Source organism: Chionomys nivalis, chromosome 3 (genome assembly GCF_950005125.1).
Source record: "Chionomys nivalis chromosome 3, mChiNiv1.1, whole genome shotgun sequence".
In the NCBI taxonomy this organism is placed as follows: Eukaryota; Metazoa; Chordata; class Mammalia; order Rodentia; family Cricetidae; genus Chionomys; species Chionomys nivalis.
This window is the reverse complement of record NC_080088.1, coordinates 28276650-28294353: the sequence shown is the minus strand read 5'-3', so window position 1 is coordinate 28294353 and position 17704 is coordinate 28276650.

The window sequence follows — 17704 nt, the reverse complement described above, 5'->3', positions numbered from 1 at the left end:
TCATATTCATAAAACCAGACTCAACAGGTTAATTTGCACATTGACACCTATATTCTTTTGGTGTTATGTAGTTAATTATATAAAGAATGTAGCATCTGTCTACTCATTATGAAGAAGTAAAGGAGTTTATTCTGTTTTAGAAACCAAGGACTCTTTCATGTAATAAGGATCATTCATATTATTAAAGGGTGTTTATTTATTTATTATGATTATTATGAAGACACATAAACATTTTTCAATATTTTGTATCAACTTCCTCAAAGTCCTGCATGTATATTTTCTGGCTATTAGCTTGGTTGTTTTGTGGAACTCCTTACAATGCAAATGGACATGTCTCTGACTCTTTTGCTTCTACTGTTTTATGAGGGATTTTGCCTTATGTTATTGTATCTTTCCTTGTTGTGTGTTGTTGTCATCTCTGGAAGATTGCTATTTTCTGAAGGGAAAATGGAGGGGGAGTGTAGCTGTAAGAAGAGAAAAAATGGGAGGAGTGGAGGGAGGAAAAGCTGTGATTTAATGAGGGAAGATCGATTTCCATAAATAGAAAATTGTTTTAAATAATGAAAGTAGTAGTAGTAGTAAATAATAATGGCAAAAGAAATTGACAGTGCAGAAAATTAAGGTTGGCATTTGAGTAAAATAAAATATTCTGTTTTAGGTCTCTTGCTTCTGAAAGGAACACTAGACAATTATGTTCTACTGAATATATGTGTGCTTTCTTAAAGCAATGAAATAGTCTAAAGAAATATCAATAGTCAAATACACATTACTATTTATTTTCTATTTTTTATTCAACTGCTGCCTATTATATTGAGGAACATAAAAATGTGAAAATTCTACATTATAAAATCAGAGATCATATTTTTTCTACTGGACCTACTATTAGGTTATTAAATCCATATTCTCTCTAGGGTAGGAGAGTTTAAATAGATAATTTGATTACACTTGCCCATGTCTTTTTTTAATCAAATGCCCCCAGCAGGAAAAATACATCCGAATACAATGTGTTCTACAAATTACATTCATCATTGTTAGATGTGTTTAAATTGACTTTGTATTTTCGAGATTTGTTGGCCACTATGTAACCTTAGGCAAACTGTCCATTCTAAAATTTACACACTTTATTTTTCTTTTAATAGAAAAAGAAAAGCGTATTTGTCAATGTGTTTGAACAACTGTTTTTCTGTAGGCAGAAGTGGTGTGGAGATGGGATTGACGGGTCCTGGCCTTCAGTTGCTTTTCCCTCCTAGAACCTTCTAGTATAGGTTGCTAGAAGCTGTGCCTAGTTAGAGGATCAGAGGATCACCTGTTGACCATTAACTGCAGTGTATTTAAGTCTACATGGTGTTAATAAAGATGGGCTTTCTTAACCAGCGTTTTGGAGCTGCATGTGTTAGTCTGTTTCTGCATCTTTGTCTTCAACCTCCAGCCCCTTGCCCGAAGCTCGGTAACTGGGTGCCGGTGCACAGAACGCAGACACCGGAGCGCGGGGAGCAGCAACTGGAGGTTCCCACCGAGATATCGGGGAAATGGAACGCTGAGAGATCGCCCTTGGAAGCCCCTCCAAGAGAGGTAAGCAGACAGCGTCGATCTTGGCCAACGGAGACATATTGAGGAGAAAATATGGGAGGTATCTTTTCTTGGTTCAGAAAAGAGTCGGACAATAGGGAGGAGTTTGATGATTTAGAGCTAGTGGAGGAGAGTGAAGAGAATTCATCAGAAGAAGAAGAGGAGATTATACATAAAATAAAATAAAATAAAAAATAAAAAAAAACTCTTTAAAAAGCTGAGAAAACGTCGAGTAAAAAAAGACATCCAACTCCCTCGGCCCGACCAGCTTATAATAATGAAGGTTTGTGATCTTATTTGAGTAGGGGCTCTGACACTGAACAAAACAAGGGAGTTTGTTTTCATCCTGTACACATGGTTGCACCGGTGATGGAGGTGCCAGACACCAACAACCCAAGGCAAATAATTCGCCAACATTTTGCAATAAAATTTAAAGAAATGAAACAATTAAAGGAAGCTGTAGCTATATATGGGGCTTTTCTGAACTAGCATTGGCAGCTGGGTGTGTCAGACTATCTCTGTGTCTGAGTTCTCAACCTCCAACCCCTTGCCCGAAGCTGGGGAATTGGGTGCCAGTGCACAGAGCGCAGAAGAGTACTCATTTCTGGGTACTAAAGTCTCTGTGATGATACAGCATAGCAATGTGCACAGTTTCCCAGGATTGTTTTATTGTTAGCCTGCCTTGTCTTTCAGTTTTCATCTTATTATTTGTTACCTGTGATTTGGTGATAAGATAATCACTCTCAGTAGTATGTTTTATGGAATATTGGCCACTCATTGTGGGTATTCAGCACATGGTATGTTATCAGTAATATATTGCTGTGAAATAATGCTCTTGTACACTGAAAATATTTGTCACTCGTATGGCTTAATAAAATGCTTATTGACCAGGAGCCAGGCAGTAAGTATACATGGGGCAACAAGACTAAAAGAATTATGGGAAAAGGAAAGGCAAAGGCACAGTCACTGGCCAGATACAAAGGAAGCAAGATGAGAATGCCTCACTGACAACGGCTACCAAGCAACATAGATAAACACAGATAAGAATTATTGGTTAATTTTAAATTGTAAGAGCTAGTTAAAAATCAGCCTGAGCTAATAGTTTAAAGAGTTTATAATTAACATAAGCTTCTGTATGTTTCTTTGAGACTGAATGGCTGCAGAACCAGGCATGACAATAAACTTTCATCTATAATAGTTAATTTAATAGCATATAGATATTAATTATAACTTCATATATCACAAATTATTAACAATAGGGTGTTATAAAATATAAATTATTTTTGAAACTTTTTACCTATTCTTTTCTGCACAGAAAAAATTACAGTAGGTACTTTCTTATTATAATAAGCCTACTATGATATTTCAAGGTATATTTGCATAGCTTACAAAATTTACTATCTTTGGGAATAAAAATAAAAGGATATAGCCACCCCCTGTTTAGAAATCAGATTTTGCGAAAATTTTTCTCTTTCTCCTTACCACCTCTGTTCTTTTATTCCTATGAGACATTTTGAATAAATTTTACTTCTTCCTTAGAAATAAATGACATTTGAAATAATAAAACACAATTATTAAGGCACATAATTATTTCACGGTAAGTGCTAAGAGGAAACTGTATTAGACATAATTAACCTTGTAGTATCTGTCTCAGTTCTCACCACAGAAATTTTCTGGCTTGAAACCATAGGAAACTGCTATATAGCTTTGGAAATAATAACAACTATTTTCAGCATTTTAAAGAAAGACGTCAGTCAATTCCACATGTCACATTGGTTCTCAGGCACAGAATTCTTTAGTAACTCATACATGATTTGTGCACCTACTTTACATCTTGAAAATTCTCTTTAATTTTAAAGTTTCACACAAAGCAATGTAACATCAATATTTAGAACCCTGAAGACTTGTGATGGCCATAACCCAATCTTATGTCAAGAAGATATGACATTGATGAAGACCAATTAAGATCAATGTCAACAGACAACTTTACAACAAATGACATGGAAATACTTGGCAGGAAAAGAAGCAGTGCACATTTTCTTTACTGCAGAGATATGAAATTCGTTGCAAACAGTTTTGATATAAATCCAAGAATGGGTTATTTAGATCCATTTCAAGAATATTTTCAATGAGTAATACATGATAGATAAAAAAAGTAATTGGTGCTTTATGAGCAATTAACTAGTTTTCTACATGTTCAATAAATGTAAATTCTTAAAAATCCCTTGGGTTAAACTCATTTCAACCATTTGTTCAGAATCCACAATAATGGGAAATTAATGGTGACACTGCAGTAGAGATGAAGGAAAGATTAATGTGAGTTATAAAAGAAAAAAAGTGCAAACCTGTGTGAAAATAAAACCAGACAAATTAATTCTATTTTAGTAATCAATTTTAGTAAAAATCTGTTTCCACACTCCTATTTAATATCAGTACCCTCACTGATTTTATAACCTGCTTCTGAGATTTGAAGAATTGAGGCATTAAAAAGAAATTAAATATATGAAATGCATTTAGAAATGAGGAGTACAAAGGATAAAGAAATTAAATCATTTAAGGCAAATACCACTTATAGTATTAGGCAAAATTGCCTCGCTATACTCCCTATGTCGACGTTTTGCCTTTTCTATTAGAAAGTATCACATTTTCATAATTATTTTAAAATTTCCTTTAACATTAAAATTGTTTTTATTAGATGAATTTTTGTCTAAATGCTCTTTTCCTAATTGTTCTTTTTACATGTACAACACAAATTTAATTTTGCTGTTATATTCAGAATTATTTTTTCTACATCTAAAAACAATTTTGTTCTTATTTAAATGGAATAGATAGCTAGGTTATTATGTGACTTTAATACTTAATGTAAAACATTAATGGAAATTTTATCTGTGCTTTTGTTACGTTTTTAATTTTTCCAGAAATAAATAAGAAATGTTTTAATAAATTGTACTGTTTTGAATTTTACTGCTATATTAGTATACTTATCCAAAATTCATTTTCTAAAATATAAATATAATATTAAAACATATGTTTCAAAAAAATCATCTGTGGGTATAGGCTATATTAGCAAGTAGTTCTTAAGTTAGCATGAGGTACACAGAATATGAGTAAACAGATCAGAATTATTATCATTGTTAGATTTGTACAGAATTTTGTGTGTGTGTAAAGATAGAACAATGCATTACTTTTTTAAAAAATTTGAATATTGCGTTTATTTTTCCCTTTCTTCTTTTTTTATTACTTTATAAATAATGCCATTCAAGATTTCCACTTCCTCCCCTCCTCCTACTACCCCACTCACCCTCCCTCCTCACCTTCCAGTCCTAAGAGAGGATAGTGTACCCAGCCCTGTGGGAAGTCCAAGGCCCTCCCCCATCCAACTAGGCCTAGGAATGTGTGCATCCAAACAGACTAGGATCCCAAAAAGCCAGTACATGCAGTAGAGACAAATTCCAGTACCATTATCATTGGCTTCTCAGTCAGCCCCATTGTCAGCCACATTTAGAGAGTCTGGTTTGATCACATGCTCCCTCAGTCCCAGTCCAGCTGGCGTTGGTGAGCTCCCATTAGATCAGGCACACTGTGTCATTGGGTGGTACAACCCCTCGCTCCCCCGACTTCCTTGTTCATCTTCGCCCTCCTTCTGCTCTTTAACTGGACCTTGGGAGCTCAGTCCAGTGCTCCAATGTGGATCTCTGTCTCTGTTTCCTTCTGTTGCTGGTCGAAGGTTCTATGGTGATATTCAAGATAGTCATCAATCTGACTATAAGACAAGACCAGTTCAGGCACCCTTTCTTCCACTGCCCAGGGTCCTAGCTGGGGACATTCCCGTGGACACCTGGGAATCTGTCTAGAGCCAAGTCTCTTGCCAACCCTAAAATGGATCACTTAATTAAGGTATCTTCTTCCCTGCTCCCATATCTGCCCTTCTTCCATCTCAACCATCCCACTCCCCCAAGGTCTCCACAATCCTCCCCTTCTCCCTTCTCTCTCCACCTCTCCATTTCCCCCCACCCTATCCTCACACTCCCAACTTTTGCCTTGCGATCTTGTCTGCTTCCAATTTCAAGGAGGATCTATAAATATATATGTTTTTCTTTGGGTTCACCTTAATATTTAGCTTCTCTAGGATCACGAACTATAGGTTCAGTGCCTTTATTTATGGCTAGAATCCACTAATAAGTGAGTACATACCATATTCGTATTATTGGGTCTGGGTTATCTCACTCAGGATAGTGTTTTCTATTTCCATCCATTTGCATGCAAAATTCAAGATGTCATTGCTTTTTACCACTGCGTAGTACACTAATATGTAGATGTGTCACACTTTCTTTATCCCTTTTTCCAATGAGGAGCATCTAGGTTTTTTCCAGGTTCTGGCTATTACAAATAATGCTGCTGTGAACATAGTTGAACAAATGCTTTTGTAATATGATTGGGCATCACAGAAAGTGGGAAGTAGCCTGCAATACATGGGAACAGGAGACCACTTCCTACATATAACTTCAGTAGCAGAGACAATAAGAGCAACAATGAATAAATGGGACCTCCTGAAACTGAGAAGCTTCTGTAATGCAAAGGACACTGTCATTAAGACAAAAAGGCAATCTACTGAATGGGAGAAGATCTTCACCAACCCCACATCAGACAAAGGTCTGATCTCCAATATATATATATATTGATATTGATATTGATATATCAAGAAAATTCTAAATAACCCAATTAAAAAATGAGATACTGAAATGAACAAAGAATTCTCAACAAAAGAAATTCAAATGGTTAAAAGATACTTAAGGTCACGTTCAAGTTCTTTAGCAATCAGGGAAATGCAAATCAAAACAACTTTGAGATACCATCTTACACCTGTCAGAATGGCTAAAATAAAAAACACCGATGATAACCTATGCTGGAGAGGATGTGGAGTAAGGGGAACACCTACCCATTACTGGTGGCAATGCACACTTGTGCAACCACTTTGGAAATTAGTGTGGCAGTTTCTCAGAAAATGGAAGTCAACCTATCTCATTATCCTATAAATATTTTTTTTTAAAAATTAGTAATAGCAAATGTAAAATTGGTATACAATTTTGACACAAAAATTCTATAATGCAATGGTTCATGCAGATATTTGCTATGTTCACCAAATGTACCTAGTAGAATGTATAATAATCATGGCAACATTGTTTTCTTTTCTGTATTCAGTATAAATCCTGTTTAGATACATGTGCAGTGAAGCAGTACATTTTTGTCTGCAGCCCACATTCTAAATAGTAAATTCTAATTTATATCATAAAAGAAAAACACATATACCACATTGCTTACAATGATATATTGTTTATAACTGAACTGTATGTCTTAGTTTTAGTCAAATCTTAAATCATTACTTTGATTCAGCCTTGTTTCCTAATTTTTACATTTAATTAGATAATTACATAACTGAACATGAAATTAGTTGCTTAATTTTCATATGAATTAAAAATAATTTAGGCTTAAAACCATATAACTATATGTTGAATATTAGAGTGTTTGTCTTGTGTCAATTTCATAAGTTTTATAGTTCAATAATTCCTGTTTACCATGACCATTCAATTGAATCTTATTGAAGTATACTTATTTTGAATATATGAATAAATTTTCTATAGGTTTTCTGTTAAAACTATAATTAATATTATATATCTTCTTTAAAATTATAACTTTTGTCATCCAAATCAGAATAGAAATATAATCTATAACAGCATGACTTATGACAAAAACATAATTAAAGATGATATAGTTTGGTCATTATGATATTACTAAAACTAGAGATAGGGAGATAGATGAAATAATGTGCCGAGAAAAGGATATTCATCCTCTATGTAATCTATGATATTTCTGTTTCTCTTGAGACTCCAGTAGCCATATTATATGTAAATTGCTTGAAAATGATCCTTTTGTGTTGTTTTATCATTGTGCTTGTTTTTGCTCCATACTCTCTTCATGTATATGTGTGTGTGTTTAAAAAATAGGACCTTGGTCTTCCTGTAGGGCAGAGAATTTGGACTGCACTTCAGTATCGAGAGGGAGGGGGAATGGACTGGGGGGAGGAGAAAAGGAGTGGGGATGGGGGAGGGGAGTGGAGGGAGGGGGCAATGTGTGGGAGGAGGGGAGGGAAATGGGAAACGGGGAGCAGTTGGAAATTTTAATTAAAAAAGAATAAAAAAAAAGAAAGTAAAAAAAAAAAGAAAGTTAAAAAAAATATTGTTAATAAAATTGCCAACCATACTTATGAATTCAAAGTTCTTCTCTTTAATCCTCAAGACCCAAAGATGCTGTATTTTTTTTTAGTCCTTTTCTATTCCCATTAAAAGACACCATGACTACATAACTCTCAGAAAGACACGCCCTTAATAGGGGAATTGTTAACAGTTTCAGAAGATCAGCCAATTGTCATTATGATGGGGAATATGGTGGCAGGCATAGTAGCTTGGTGCAGAAGAAATTATTGAGAGCTACATCCTGATCTACAAGCAGAAAAAGAAAGAATGAGAGAGGGAGAGGGAGACAGAGAGAGAGACAGAGAAACAAAGAGAGAGAGAGAAAGAGAGAGAGAGAAATAGAGAAAGAAGGCCTGACATGAACTTCCAAAACATCAAATCTCACTCCAGTGTGTGGTAGAAGGCTGCTTTTTTTGTTTCCTGGCCACCCAGCAGCTCAATAGGAAATAACCACACAGAAACTGTATTAATTAAATTACCACACAGCCCACTATCTCTAGATTCTTATTGGCTAACTCTTACATATTAATTTAACCCATTTCTATTCTTTTATATTTTACCATGACGCTCCTTGCCTACCAACAAGGTTCTGGAAGGCAACTTGCATCTGACAACTCTATGGTTCTCTCTAAACTCTGCTTTCCTTCTCCCAGCATTCATTTTAGTTTTTCCTACCTGCATCTGTCTTGCCCCCCTGTGCTATAGGCTCAAAGCAGTTTCTTCACAGCATACAGAGGGGAATCCCACCCACAACAACTCCCTTTTTCTGTTTAAATAGAAACGAAGGTTTTTAACTTTAACATAGTAAAATTACATATAACAAAATATGTATCAAGTAAGAATTTTAGTTATAATATTTATATCTACTTTCTCTTTTATTATAACTAAAGAAAACTATAATTATAACTCTATCAAATACTCAGGAAGGATATTACCTAACTAAACAAGAAGTGCATTATAACCAACTTCCAAAACTCTAGAAATGACAAAGACATCTTGCTGCTTGGACAATCACCCAAAGTTCTTCTGTATTGTTGGAGCACCCTTCTTCAGCATACAGGGCCATAGTATCCAGCAGACTTTTACATGAAGCAGGAAATTTCAAAAACTGTTTCACCTCTATTGGTAGTTTATCAGTCACTTTCTCCTGTGTCCTGAAGAATGCATAGCAGACTCTTTCATGAAGCAGGAACCCTGAAGGATGGTCTCACCTTTAGGCAATTTCAGCAATCATTTCTCTGTGGGTCCTCCATGTTCAGTTCATCAAGCAGTTCAGGCAAGAGTAGTTTTTTACACAAATGTCTAAACAACTCCATAAGGAGCCTCTTCAATGCCCATTCCCCTCATGAAGTAATTAGTGCTGCCAGGAGCAGATGTGTCTCATATCATGAAAAGTCCAAAGTCTTTAAAACATTTTAAATGCCATATTCTGTAGTTTTTAAAAGATTTGAAGATTATCTATCTAACTGAAATATATCTCTATATATCTAGAAAACCTGACTAATATGACTACAAGCTTGACTACTATAGATGACTATCTATTAACCTGTATTTCTTATGTATATATTATATTTTTAAATGGCCTGGGCAAACACAATACCTTAATCGAGGTCAGAAATACATATACACAGTATAACAAAATTGACCTTAAATTTGTATCAATAAACCAAGAACCATACCAATGCAAAATATCCGTATTTATAACATATCTTCCTTAAATGTAAACAGACATTTATAAACCATCATTTAGGGAATTTGGACATAGTTCTCTTCAAACTGCTTTCTGATTTTTGTTGAGTAAAATAATTTTGGGGGGTGTTCATGGTGACCTTTCAGGGAATCTTGGTCCATCAAATGACACTGTTCTGAAATTAATCCACAGGTTTTTAGCCTCTGTGAAAACAAAAGGTAAATCTCTTTTTCAAAACAACATATCCTAAGAGTCAAATTCTGAAGTCAAGAAACCTTTAAAATATATATACTGGTTACTTAGCTCCTTCACAGTCAAAAAATTCAAAGAAAACACAATAATACACACAATATATAATCCAGATTTTCTATGTATTTTCTATCTTTGCTTGGCTTATTTTTCTTATTATTTTTACTCCTTTAGTCTATGACTGTCTGTATTCTTTTATATATTACATTTACTGTCTCCTTTTATTTTTCATTTCTCTCCTAAACCAACATACATTTTTAACACACTGTGTCTCATTTAGATGTCTTTTATATGTGAATCTGTCCTTATTACATATCTGTAATCATTTTCTCATTAGGACAGCTTCTTAAAATCCTCAGTGCTTCTAAGACTGCTTTACCTTTTGGCTCTGCCCTGTCCAACATGGTGGAGTGGAGGTCTGTTTAGCATGAGCCATATTCACAGCCCCATTTTCAGGCACACAGCACATCCATGTTGCCATTTAGCAAGTTAAAACACTCTGCTCACAAACCCCATTTATATGCTCCAGAGTAGGATCTCGAGATAGAATAAGAGTTTGTGCTAGCAACATGGCCCAGGAAGCTGCCATTTCAAAACTGCATGGCTTTTTTTCTTCTAATGCTGAATCAGGATGACCTCTCTTAAAGGAGCTTGCAGCATGTCACCAGCTGAAAAACATGGGACTAAACTTTGCCTTTTTTGTGTGTCTAGAATTCCTTTCCTAGCTTTCTTAGGTTTTACATGGAGGTAGTCAGCCCCATGTTGGCACACTAATTTATAGTAGGAGGCTGCTTGTTTGTTTCTTGGCCACCCAGCAGCTCAGAACCAAAATAACCACACAAAAACTGTATCACCCAAATAGATTATATGGCAAAAATCTGGTCACAAAGGAAACTTCAGAATAAAAGGTGATGTATGCTGTGAATGTTTTACTGCCATTGGTTAATAAAGAAGCTGATTTCTGCCAATGGATTAACAGAATAAGGGCAGGCTAAAAGAGATATAGGGAAAGAGTAGGCAGAGTCAAGAAGAAGCCATGTAGTTGCCAACAGAGACAGATGCACCAGAAACTTGCCAGTAAATCAACACAGCATGGTAATCCACAGATTAATAGAATTTGGTTAATTTAAAATATAAGAGATAGCCAGAAATACACTTTAACTACTGGCCAAATATTACTGCAACTAACACAGATTTCTTTGTGATTATTGCAGGACTGGATGGGACAGAAACCTCTGCCAACAGATTGGTGTACCAATGTGGTCTGACTATATCCACATATATCCTGAGATAGTTTCAGAAAAAAAAATTCTAGACACAAATAACAGAGTTAAGCATGGCTTTTTGGTAGTAGCATTTTCTTGGGTGTGCTTTATTTGCTAGAAGCAAGCAGAGGCATTACTCTTTTAAGAGAAGGCTTCCTGAATCAGCTTTAGCAGCAAAACCTGTGTGGACCCTTTAAGAAGGCTCCCTGGTTTATGCCAGTTGCATGAACAACTCTGATTCATTTGGGAATTCTCACTATGGGGCATTTAAATGGAGTTTGTGAGCATAGTCCTACAACTTGCATAATGGCAACACGGACCTGCTTCAAACTGACCCTGGATCTGGGGCAGAGAGAATGTCTCTCAGAGGCAGTGAAAATGCCTCCTCTAGCTTTTCCTGCCTAGTTCTGTTTTGTCCTTGCCACAGGCTCAAAGCAGTTCTTTATTCATTAGTCAATAAAAACAACAGATAAACAGAAGGACCTCCCATTTGTTTTTGTACGCAACAAATAATTATTATTAAGAAATAAGAGTAAGGAAAGGAAACTAATCTCTGTATACCAGTCTGAAAATTAGTCAGGTACCCCAAATCCAAAGGCCTAGATGGCAGTGTAAAAACACAATCACTATCATCATTCTGAAATCCAAAGTGGCTATACTATTTGCACTCTCAACAGCAATGGAGGAGTGTTCACTTTAACCTGCATCATCTCCAGCATAAGTTGTCATAAGCAGTATGACAATTTCTCAGAAAATTAGAAAACAACCTTCTTCAAGACCCAGTAATACCACTTTTGGGTACATACCCAAAGGGTAGTCAATCATGCCACAATAACATGTGCTCAATATGTTCATAGCAGAATTGTTTTTTATAGCCAGAATGTGGAAACAACCTAAATGCCCCTTAACCAGAGAATGGATAAGGAAAATGTAGTACATTTACACAATAGAGTATTAAACAGCAGAAAAAAAATGACATCATGAAATTTGCAGGCAAATGGATGGATATAGAAAAGAGCATAATGAGTGAGGTAACCCAGATCCAAAAAGAAAATATTATATGTACTCACTCATAAGTGGCTTTTAGAAGTAAAGCAAAGAAAACCAGCCTATAATTCACAATTCTACAATGGTAGTGGTCCTTTAACAGGAAATAAATACCTCAAAGAAATCCAAGATAAAAACACAAACAATGGTAGAAAATGAATAAATCACTTAATGAAAATCAAAAATTACAATAAAGAGTTGAAGGAAAGAATAAAATTGTTCAGTGTATAAAAATGGAAATAGAAGTAATAAAGAAAACAAAATCTGAGAGAATTCCATAATTCAAAAATGCAGTAATGCGAACTGAAAATACAGACACAAAGTGCAATAAACAGAAAATTTACAACATCATGCAAGTTTCTCCAACAAAAAGGATGGAAGAGAGAATCTTAAATATTGATAATACAATAGAAGAAATGGAAGCATCAGTTAAAAGAAAATGTTAAACCTAAAAAACTACTGAAACAAGTATCTCAGATATCTGATACACTAAGAAAAGAATAAACTGAAAATAATAGAAATAAAGAAAGGATAAGAATCCTAGAAAATATTTTCAAAAAAAATCATATAAAAGATGTTTGTAACCTAAAGAAAGAGAAACAATGATGTGAAATTCCTCTCAGTATGCTATGAATATGTTTTATTGCCATTGATTAATAATGAAGCTGCTTTTGATCTATGTCAGGGAAGAACATAAGTAGGAAGGAAAACTAAACTGATTGCAGGAAGAAAAAAAGGCAGTGTTAGGCAGACAGCATGTAGCTACTAAAGGAGAAAGATGCCATGTAGCCGCCCAGAAAGCAAGAGGTGATAAACTATGAGCCTCATGAAAAAATATAAAATAATAGAAGTGGGTTAATTTAACATGTAAGAGTTAAGTAATAAGAAGCCTGAGCTAATAGGCCAGACAGTGTTGTAATTAGTATAATTTCTGTGTTATTATTCTGGTATGGGCAGCAGGGAAGGAAAGTACAGTTTCCATTTACATAATGGGGCATAAACGTTTGGCAAGAATTTTCACATAAAGCCTGGGAAAGCTTATAAAAACATTCTAGACAGACAAGAACAGAGTTAAGTGCAGCTTCTTGGTAACTCCCCTTTTTTCCAGTAGACTCTGCTTGCTAGAGGCAAACAGAAGCATGGCCCTTTTAGAGAGGCTTAGCATTAGCAGCAAAAGCCTTGCAGCTCTTTTAAGAGGGTCTACCACCAAACACTTAGATGGTGTTCATGATAGGCTTCTTCTTGGTGATGTCATGTACCTAGAAGCTCCACAGAGCTGTGGCCAGTATACTGCTCTAAGCTAGACTTCCAAAAGCGAAGGAATGGGGTGCGAGAGTTGCCAAAGTCAAAGCTTTAATCCTAGCAATATCACTTTGCTGACTTGTATTGCAATATCAACAATACCAGATATTTGACATTAATAGCAATTTTTTCTGAACTTTGGGAGCTCAGCACAATGCTCAAATGTGGGTCTCTGTTTATCTCTCCATCCCTCCTAGGACAAAGGTTCTATGGTGATATTCGAGGTAGTCATCAATCTGGCTGCAGGACAAGGCCAGTTCAGGCACCCTCTCCTCCACTTCCCAGGGTACTAGCTAGGGACATCCCCGTGGACACCTGGGAACTGCTCTAGAGCCAAGCCTCTTGCCAACCCCAAAATGGCTCCCTTAATTAAGATATGTTTTCCCTTGTTCCCATATCTGTCCCTTCTCCATCGCAATAAACACACTCCCCCTAGTTCTCACCAATCCTCCCCTTCTTCCTTCTTTCTCACCCTTTCCTTTTCCCCCACCCCCATGCTTCCAACTTTTGCCTGGCGATCTTGTCTACTTTTGATTTCCAGGAGGATCTATATATGTTTTTCTTTGGGTTCACCTTATTACTTAGCTTCTCTAGGATCACGAACTATAGGCTCACTGTCCTTTGTTTATGGCTATAATTTACTAATGAGTAAGTACATACCATATTCATATTTTTGGGTCTGGATTTTCTCACTCAGGATAGTGTTTTCTATTTCCATCCATTTGCATGCAAAATTCAAGATGTCTAGTTGAAGTGCAGAAGGAGGGAGAAGATGCGCAAGAAGTCAGGACCTGAGCAGTGTGCCTGATCTAATGGGAGCTCACCAAAGCCAGCTGGACTGGGACTGAATGAGCATGGGATCAAAGTGGACCCTCTGAATGTGACTGACAATTGGGGCAGACTGAGAAGCCAATGATAATGGCACTGGGATTTGTGTCTACTGCATATACTGGCTTTTTGAGATCCTAGTCTATTTGGATATGCACACCTTTCTAATCCTGGATGGAAGGGCGAACCTTATACTTCTCACAGGGCTGGGTACACTGCCCTCTTAGGACTGGAGGGTGAGGGTGAGTGGGGGAGCGGGAGAGAAGTGGGAGGAGGGGAGGAAGTGGAAATTTTGAATAGTATTATTTATAAAGCAATAATAAATAAACAAAAGAATAAATAGCAATTTCAAATAATGGATAAGATACTTTCTATTTTTTTAAAAAAAATATTTAATTGATGAAACAATGTTAGAAAGTTTCTTTTTTCCAGAACTGTGAGAAAAGGTGAATGCGAAACTGCTAAAGTGAAAAGCTAAATATATTTGTTTTTTCCACCTAGAGAATGGTTTTGTATCACACTACGTTAAATAAGGCATGGAATCTATGTGAGAAGGAGATGCAGAATTAAGTTCTTCAAACTTTGCAACAGTGTGGGTCGAATAGAAAATAGTTCACTATGAAACTTTAACCTTGAAACTTTCATTGTCACAATGAAAACAAAAGTGAAAGAAGTTTGCTGATGATGTAGGTCTATTGCTAAAGTGCTTGCATGGCATGAAGAAAGTTCTGGATTCAGCAATGAACTGCATGAACTTCAAAAGTAGCACATACCTCTAATCACAGGACTGCAGTCTTTCTAGGCTTTTTCTCCATAGTAATTTGAGAGCCAGTCCAGATAGCTGAAATTGTGTCTTATATTATTTTTTATATCTAAATTAAAAATAAATGAATAAATTAATGAAAACCCAGGCACTTTGGTAAAGGTTAACAATTTAACTGTCATACAGCTAAGAGAGGGAACATCAGTTTTCTCTACAGGAGTGACAGTGTATATGTCAACCATTCCAGGGCAGGCCTCATGTTCAAGAGGAGTCCACAGGATTTTTCGATTCTTGTTTTGTTTACTTTTAGGTAATTTTTGCTGTAGCTATTGTTGTTTTATGATTGTGGGGAGTTGGGAGAATACGCTTTATTGGTTTGGGAGGTTTATTGTTTAATGGGTTTTTGCTTTTCTGGGAAAGAAATTAAAGTTGGGTGGGGAAGGAGAGTAAGAGGATCTGGAAGCACATTGGGAAGAGGAAGAATATGATCAAAGACATATTAAATTTAACATCATTTTAAATAATGAGAAAAAAAGAGAGAGAAAGTTTATCTCTGACATTTAAACAAAATTTGTCTTGTCAATGGACAGAAACTTGGGAGGAAAGTTATAATTTTGTAATACTGTGACAAATAACTGAATTATCTGGAGGTTCGTAGTTTTTGGAAAGTTCATGAAGGGGATTAAGATGATCTTAAACTGATTACAGAAGCGACTGACTCATAGTGTCCAAACTGACTACAAATAACAAAAATGCTTTATTAGAGAAAATGTATTTGAAAGTGCATTAACAATTAGTAGCTTAACAAAATAAGTGTTTCAGAAACAAATAACATACAAGGGAACAAAATTTGAAAGAGTATTACTTCATTTCATTATAAAAATGGCTGGGTGAAATTTCCAGAAATATATTGTGCATGGAAATGAATTAATAATGATCATATATTTAAACAAAACATTATTCTTTTAAATAATTTAAATAAAATATTCCAAAGGAAACTGAAGATTTCTCTGAGATACTTTCATAAAAATATTACTTACTTCAGGGCATGACATAGTTATTAAAGTTTTGTTCTCACAGAAACTATGTTTGTGAATAAAATTTCAATCACATTTTTCTTATTAACACTCTATTATAGATGAAAGAAGACTCATGGTTCCCAATTTACATTGAAGATTTGAGAAGCAGAGACTTTTTCTTTACTCATGTAGTGATGGATAGAGAACACATACTCATTCCTATAAATAAATTTTCATCCACGTTCTTATAACCCTAGAGAAACTCATTGCAACACACACATGCAGACACATACAAACACACACACACACAAGAAATAAAAAGAAATGAGTGACTAATAGGGAAGATGAATGAGATTAATTGGAAAGGCAAAAGAATAACAGAGATGGATGTACTGATAATAAGTCTATGAAGGAAAATGCCGTAATGCAAACCATTATTACATATAATTCATATATGTTAGCAAAACCATTAGAATTAAAATGCTTATAAAAATATGTGAGAGGGTAAAATGAGAGAACAAAGTTAGCTGAGAAAATGAGCACAGAAGAATCCCCAAAATCAGAGTATTGAAAATGTCACAGTCCACATTGTATTCTTATTTGAAACTTGAAGTAATCTCATTAAACTAAAGAATGAGAAAGAGCTGCCCATTATTTGCATTCCTTTTAAATATAGTTCTCTGAGCAACAGCTGAAGCAATAAGGCAAAAGAAGAATATTTAAGGGGTAAAAAAAATAGGAAAATAGTCAAATTATCCGAATTTGAGCATGATATGTTCTTTAAAAGAGATAACAAAATTACCACCAGAAAACTCTAGAAGCAATCAGCAATTTAAGCCAAATAGAATAGTAAAAATCTCTACTTACAAAAACCAGTAGACTTGAAAAACTCCCAAAAAAGAAAGAAGAGACACAGATAGAAAAGAAAATGTATTTTTATTTACAATAGAATCAAAGGAAATAAAATATAAAATTTCTTGGAGTACACATAAGAAAGTGAATGATGTAGTAAAACTTTCAAATCATTGGAGAAAGATATACAAAAAGACATTAGAAAATGGAAACACATCCTATATTCATGTATTGGTAGAATTAACATCATAAACTTTACTCACCTACCAAAGTCATTTTCAGTGAAATCCCAAACAAACTACTTAAATTTTTTTTCAGAAAAGTAACAGAAAAATAATTCTAAAATTTGTATGGAATCAGTTAAGACTCTAGATAGTTAAAGCAGTCTTGAGCAAAAGGAACAGCAGAAAGATTTCTACTAGATTTCAGAAAATATGATGAAACTCTAGTAATGAAAATAGTATGCTTCTTACACATGAACAGACATATACAAAAATGGAATAAATAGATGGCATGAGTACTTTACTACAATCACCTAATATTCAGAAAAGAAGAGAAAAAGCATACACTGAAGAAAAGCCACTTTCATCCTCAATTGGTGCTTAGAAACTGCTTTTTCTCATGTAGAAGAATGGTGATGAATATCTATCACAGCACACAAAAATTAGATCCAAGTGGATCAAAACCTCGGTTTGAAACCTGAAACACTAAAATAGACAATAAACATGGAGGGTATACTGTAATTATGGGTATGAAAAAGGTCTTTCTAAAGAAATCATTTATTCAAATAATTAACATCAAATTTTGACAGGGAGGACATCATAAAATTACGAATCATCTGTGTAACTAAAGGAACAATCACACAG